Here is a 7092-nt window from a genome sequence, read left to right as displayed (position 1 = left end):
TATTTAACATTGTTGAGATTTGGATTTGGGTCACATGAAATGCACACCCGAGTTTAAGGAAATTAATTTAAATAGCGCGCCTAAAGCAACTACGCACTTTCAAGTTTGCGAGGGCCATGGAAAATTCAACTAATGGCACACCTCGATTTCTAAAGAGTTAAAATTAATTAAGTGCGGGCCATGAGTTTTTGGATTTTATTTGGCATGACACGCCTCAAATTATTTTAAGATTATTCTAAGTCATTGATTATGGATAAGTATTATGGAAGAAAAATGTAAATGTAGTTGTTAGGATTACTTCGCAAATTAGTCTATATCAAAATTGCTCATTCACTCACAATGCCTTAGCAAAATGGGATGTAATTAACAACCAGAACATTATGCTTGAGCCCAGATGAAGTGAATTCAATGATCAACCACCATATTCATTAGTTTAATCAAACAAATGAGCCAAAAAACATATACTATCGTTTTAAAAGGGCGAACACCAGTCTAACCAAAACAAGATGACTGACCCGAGAAATAAAATATCAATAATCATGGACACAATCATGCATAAAGGAAAAATAGCACCAAAATTTTCGTGCATAGTAACACAAAATCAGTGGATGAATCGATCAATATTAGGTAACTCAACCTCCGAATTATTTATAGGGCAATTAGCTGCCCATGGAATTAATCACATAAAAAACAAATCCACCTTAAATTGATATTAACTTCAGTTCCCACATGGCATTATGATATATACAAAATGTAAAAGTAATTAACTTATTGATTGAAAGGGAAATTCTTGCATACGAAATGTCTGTGTACATCCTTCACAAGAAAGAACCATCAAGTGTCTAAGTATAATGCCGACTAAGCATATAAAAAAATAAAATATTTGACCCGTTTCCTTAAATCGAAAGATATCTGATGAAAGCCAAAAATATATACCCATATATGAATATGTATATCTTAATACACATATGTTTTCTTGTCATGTAGTGACAAAATAGTTGTGCCAAAACATTCTAATCTATTAACATCTAAAGAAAAATTCACCCAGAAAGTGCAAATGGATTCATCCAAGGTTGAGGCATACCTAAAATGCAGCATTATAGCAAAAGTGCCAAACAAAAGCTAAAGAAGAAATGTGAATGGTTCAGCGAAATTGCAATGCCGCAATAACAAACAGCCCTTTTAGATCTCGATTTAACCTTGAAAATCAGCTTGCCCATTTCGACATTCCCAGCACATTCGAAACGGCCACCAAAGCAACACTCAGATTTGAAAATGAAACCCAACAAAAATAAAAAATAGTGCAGTGTTTGCAGATCACGAATCCAATTTTACTGCGGAATTTTTTTTGTTTTCAATTATTTACTTTCAACTTCCAATCTGATCTCATGAGCATGATGGTTGGAAAAAGAATTATTACTCTTTTTTTTTGTTTTGGCGCTGGCAGGTTGCGAAGCAACATCGGGGTTCCAATATTTTCTGTGTGTGTTTCAAGAAAATGAAGATGAAGAAAGAAGAAGAAGAAGAGGGGTTTGTTTTTGTGCAATTTGGAGAGGAGGGGTATGATTTTGCTTGGATCTCTCTCTTGAAGAAGAAAGGAGAGCCGTTGCTTGGGAGGGGATCTGATCTTGTTTTTCTTCTCTCTGTCTCATGTTAGCTGCTAGGTTATTTTAATGTGGAGGGGGGGGGGGTCCATTTGGGTTGGTGGGTTTGGGTAGGGAAATTGGGCTGATTGGTAGGTTTGGGTAGGGATTTGGACTCAGCATTAATTTTGGCCAATCAAGTTTAAACCAGCCTTTTCTTTTCAATTTCTCTTTTTTCTTTTGTTTCTTTTTCTTTTTTTTTAATTAAAAATAATCCTAAAATTAAAATCCTAGTTTATCTAAAAAATGTAAAATTAAATTAATTAACTAATTATAAAAATTATAAAGATTACTTAATTCTAAATTAAAAGAGGAAAATCAATAAACTAAAATTAAAAGACAAAATGTAAAAAATAAGCTTTTTTGTGATTTTCACATTTTATAAAGCAAATACTTACTGATTAATTCTAAAAATGTAACAACCAATCCTAATGCAACGCATGATATTTTGGTATTTTTCATGACTTAAATAAAACTTAAACATGCACAAAATGCAAACAATTAACTAAAAATCCTACAAAATCCTATAAAATGGTCAAAATTGGAAAACGTCTATTTTCTTTGATTTTATAGGAGCAATTCATATAGGTCAAAAATTACGTGCTCACATTGTTTGTTTACTTCAAAGTTCTGAACTTCTGTATTCTATTCCCTCACAGATGGTGAGGACACGTACAACCAGAGACGACCAGGCACTCGTGCCCCCCGCTAGAGTCGCCAGAGGCCGGGGTAGAGGCAGAGGATGCCTACGCGGTGTAGCCAGAGCACCCGCACGAGCTGCTACAAAAGAGCCCCTAGTAGCTCCAGTTGGAGGACAGACCTTTGAGGTACCTATTGCTGCGCCAACCCTGTAGGAGACTCTATCTCAGTTCATGAGCATGTTCAGCACCTTAGCTCAGGCTGGATTGATCCCACTAGCTCCTGCTACATCTCAGGCCGGGGGAGGGACACAGATTCCCGTAGCCCGTACTCCTGAGTAGAGGGTCTAGGCTGGCCAGGCCCTAGAGTTTATCCCTATGCAGCCGGTAGCTCCAGTTCATCACGAGACTAGGGCAGCCTCTTCTGTGGCGGAGCAACTCAGACTTGAGAGGTACAAGAAGTACCATCCACTTATCTTCATCGGATTAGCTACAGATGATGCTCAAGCTTTTTTGGAGGAGTGTCATCGTATTCTCTGTACTATGGGCGTAGCGGAGACAAGCAGAGTTTCTTTTACCACCTTCCAACTTAGAGGAACATCCTATCAGTGGTGGCGTGCTTATGAGCTGAGTAGTCTGGATGAGGAAGCTTCACTTATACGGACTTAGTTCTCGAACATATTTTTGAGAGAGTATGTCCCTCAGAGCCTCAGGGACTCATGTCTTGTAGAGTTTAAGCAGCTGCACCACGCTGCTATAACTGTGTCAAAGTATGCAATCCACTTCAATGATTTGGCCCGACATGCACCGTCCTTGGTTGCCACAGTTTGAGAGAGGGTTCGACGGTTTATTGAGGTACTCCAACCTAGTATCTAGATTAGTATGGCCAGCGAGTTGGAGATGGATATTTCTTATCAGCAAGTTTTGAGTATCGCCATGAGATTGGAAGGCATGCTTGTCTGGGATAGAGAGGAGAGAGAAAGGCCAAGAGGTCTCGAGAGACTGGTTCTTATTTTGGTGCTCGTGCCCCAGTAGCTCACCATGGTATGGATTATGTGATTCGCCTTGTTCATTCAGCTCTTCCATCCGCCAGTGGTGTTCCAGCTCCTTCTAGGCCACATGAGCCTTATTATGCACCGCTAGTGTCTAGTGTACCTCCTTCACGGGGTGTTCCCAGCGGCCAATCCAACTAACCTAGCTCGAGCTAGCCACAACAGCCACGCCTTCCCAAAGCTTGTTTTGAGTATGGCGGTACTCACCATATAGTGAGAGATTGCCCCAAACTTAGGAGGGGTGTACCTCCACAGACTTCTCAGCCATAACGTGCTCCACCGGGCCCTAAGGCTATGGTTACAACACTAGATACTACTCTACCTGCTCAGCTAGCTCGAGGTGGAGGTTAGGGAGGTAGAGGTCGCCCTATAGGTGGAGTCTAGGCCAGATACTATGCTCTCCCTACTCGTACAGAGGCAATTGCTTTCGATTCTGTCATTACAAGTATTGCGTCAATATTATTTGACCCAGGCTCTACATATTCCTATGTGTCCTCTTATTTTTCCCCGTATTTAGGCGTACCTTGGGATTCTTTGAGATCCCATGTCTATATGTCTACTCCTGTGGGAGATTCTTTTATTATGGACCGTATGTATCGGTCGTGTTTGATTGCTCTTAGTGATTTTGAGATCAGAGCTGATTTATTATTGCTCAGCATGGTAGACTTTGATGTTATCTTGGGCATGGACTAGTTGTCGCCCGATTATACTATTCTTGATTGTCACGCCAAGACCGTGACACTGGCTATACCAGGTTTACTGTGATTAGAGTGGAGGGGTACCTTAGAGTACACTCCTAGCAGAGTCATTTCATTTCTTAAAGCTCAACGAATGGTTGAGAAGGGGTGTGACGCGTATCTACTTATGTGAGAGATGTCAGCATTAATAACCTTACAGTTGAGTCAGTTCCGGTAGTGAGGGACTTTCCAGATGTGTTTCCAACTAATTTTCCGGGCATCTAGTCCGACAGAGATATTGATTTTGACATTGATTTATTGCCGGACACTCAACCCATCTCTATTCCTCCATATCGAATGGCTCCTCCTAAGTTCAAGGAGTTGAAGAAGCAGTTATAGGAGTTGCTTGATAAGGGCCCAGTGTGTCACCTTGGGGTGCTCCAGTATTGTTTGTGAAGTAGAAGGATGGTTTTACGCGTATGTGCATTGATTATCTCTAGTTGAACAAAGTCACGGTGAATAACATGTATCCATTGCATCGTATTGATGACCTATTTGATCAGTTACATGGTGCTAGAGTGTTTTCCAATATTGACTTGCATTCAGGTTATATTCAGTTAAAGATTCGAGAGCTAGATATCCTGAAGACTGCTTTCAGGACTCGGTATGGTCACTACGAGTTCCTTGTGATGTTATTTGGGCTGACCAATGCCCCAACAGCTTTTATGCACTTGATGCACAGTGTGTTCCGACCCTATATTGACTCTTTTGTCATTGTATTCATTGATGACATTCTAGTGTATTCCCGGACTCGGGAGAATCATGAACAACACATGAGGACTATGCTCCGGACTTTGAGAGAAAAGAAATATATGCAAAATTTTTGAAGTGTGAGTTTTGGCTAGACTCAGTGGCATTCTTGGGTCATATTGGATCGAGTGAGGGGATCAAGGTGGATCCGAAGAAGGTGGAGGCAGTGCAGAGTTGGACCATACCGTCCTTAACCCCAGAGATCTAAAGTTTTCTTAGCTTGGCGGGGTATTATTGTCGGTTCGTTGAGGGATTCTCATATATTACAGCACCTATGACTAGACTGATCCAGAAGGATGCTCCGTTCAGATGGACAGAGGAGTGTGAGGAGAGCATCCAAAAGCTTAAGACAGCTTTGACTATAGCCCCAGTCTTGGTATTGCCTTCTGGTTCGGAATCTTATACTGTATATTGTGATGCGTTGTGGGTTGGTCTCAGTGCGGTGTTGATATAGGAATGTAGGGTGATTGCCTACATGTCTAGGCAACTAAAGATGCATGAAAAGAACTATCCTATCCATGACCTTGAGCTAGCAGCTATTGTTCATGCCTTGACAATATGGTGCCAGTATTTTTACGGTGTCCCTTGTGAGATCTACACTGATCACCGGAGTTTGCAACACCTATTAAAGCATAAGGATCTTAACTTGCGTCATCAGAGGTGGTTAGAGCTGCTTAAGGATTATGATATCACCATTTATACCATCCCAGGAAGGCCAATGTGGTGGCCAATGCTTTGAGTCATCGAGCAGAGAGTTTGGGGAGCTTAACATATCTACCAGCACCAGAGAGGCCCATGGTGTGGATGTTCAGGCCCTAGCCATCCAGTTTGTGAGATTGGATATTTCTGAGCCGAGTCGAGTATTGGCTTGTGTGGTTTCTTGGTCTTCTCTTTATGATTGTATCAGGGAGCGTTAGTATGATGACCCCCATCTGCTTGTCCTTAAGGACACGGTCCAACATGGTGATGCTAAGGAGGTCACTATTGGGGATTATGGAGCATTGAAGATGCAAGGCAGGCTATGTATGCCTAATGTGGATGGTTTGCGAGAGTTGATTCTCTAGGAGGCTCACAGTTCGCGATACTCCATTCATTCGGGTGCCGTGAAGATGTATCAAGCCTTGAGGTAGAATTATTGGTGGAGGAGAATAAAGAAGGACATAGTAGAGTATATGGATCGATTTCTGAATTGCCAGCAGGTGAAGTATGAGCATCAACGGCCAGATGGGTTACTTCAAAAGATAGAGATTCTGGAGTGGATTACTATGGATTTTGTTGTTGGACTTCCATGGACTCAGCGAAAGTTTGATACAATTTGGATGATTGTGGATAGGCTAACCAAGTCAGCTCATTTCATTCTTGTGATGACTACCTATTCTTTCGGGCAGCTAGCTCGAGTTTATATCCGTGAGATTTTTAGGCTTCATGACGTACCGATATCGATCATCTCGGACCGGGGTACACAGTTTACGTCATAGTTTTGGAGGGCCGTACAACATGAGTTGGGTACTCGAGTAGAGTTGAACACATCATTTCATCCTCAGACGGATAGACAATCTAAGTGCACTATTTAGATATTAGAGGATATGTTCCATGCGTGTGTGATGGAGTTTGGAGGTTTGTGGGATCAGTTCTTGCCACTTGCGGAGATTGCCTACAACAACAATTATCAGCCGAGCATCCAGATGGCACCATATGAGGCTCTATATGGTAGGTGGTGTCAGTTTCTAGCGGTTTGGTTTTAGCTGGGCAAGGCTAGATTATTGGGTACATACTTGGTTCAGGATGCCTTGGAGAAGGTTAAGGTGATTTAGGATCGACTTTGCACAGCCCAGTACAAACAGAAGTGTTATGCAGACCTGAAGGTTTGCGATATGGCATTCATGGTTGGAGAGCGGGTCTTGCTCCGAGTTTCGGCTATGAAGGGCGTTATGAGGTTCGAAAAAAAAGGGCAAGCTGAGCCCAAGGTATATTGGTCCCTTTGAGGTGTTGCGACGAGTTGGGGAGGTTGTTTATGATCTTGCCTTACCTCCCAGCCTAGCAGGAGTTCATCTGGTATTTTATGTTTCTTTGCTCTAAAAGTATCACGGCGATCCGTCTCATGTATTGAATTTCATCTTAGTCCAGTTGGACAAGGATCTATCCTACGTTAAGGAGCCAATGGCTATTTTGGAAAGGCAGGGTCGAAAGCTGAGGTCAAAGAACATTGTATTAGTGAAGGTTCAATGCAGAGGTCAGCCGGTCAAGGAGGCACCTTGGGAGACCGAGCAGG

This window comes from Nicotiana tabacum, chromosome 7 (genome assembly GCF_000715075.1).
Source record: "Nicotiana tabacum cultivar K326 chromosome 7, ASM71507v2, whole genome shotgun sequence".
NCBI lineage: Eukaryota > Viridiplantae > Streptophyta > Magnoliopsida > Solanales > Solanaceae > Nicotiana > Nicotiana tabacum.
The sequence above is the reverse complement of the archived record's forward strand: the minus strand, read 5'-3'. Positions refer to the sequence as shown.